The 271-nt window shown below is 32.5% G+C and overlaps 1 protein-coding gene across 1 annotated transcript in view; it reads left to right on the top strand.

The window, feature by feature from the left end:
• The window catches only part of DOT1L (DOT1 like histone lysine methyltransferase), a 73,346-nt gene that overhangs the window by 39,820 nt on the left and 33,255 nt on the right, over nt 1-271 (top strand).

Genomic DNA, 271 nt, shown 5'->3' with positions numbered 1-271 from the left:
TGCATTTCTTCTCTGATTTTGCTTCTGCTCTCCTTTGGCACAACAGGCAGCGAGCCTGGATTTAGTCAGAAATAGCTTTATTTGAAATGAAACCATTCTCTTAATCCTGGGGAACACCACTCTGTTGTGGTGTTGTGAGGGTTTTCAAGACAAGGTGAAAAATGAGAATTAATTTCAAGTTTTCAGAAAGTTGATTCATTTTTTCTTATATTATATCACATTATATCACAACATATCACATTATATCACATTATATTATATTATACTATAT

The sequence above is a fragment of the Geospiza fortis genome, unplaced genomic scaffold, assembly GCF_000277835.1.
Source record: "Geospiza fortis unplaced genomic scaffold, GeoFor_1.0 scaffold254, whole genome shotgun sequence".
Classification (NCBI taxonomy): Eukaryota; Metazoa; Chordata; class Aves; order Passeriformes; family Thraupidae; genus Geospiza; species Geospiza fortis.
This window is presented reverse-complemented; position numbering and strand designations above follow the sequence as displayed.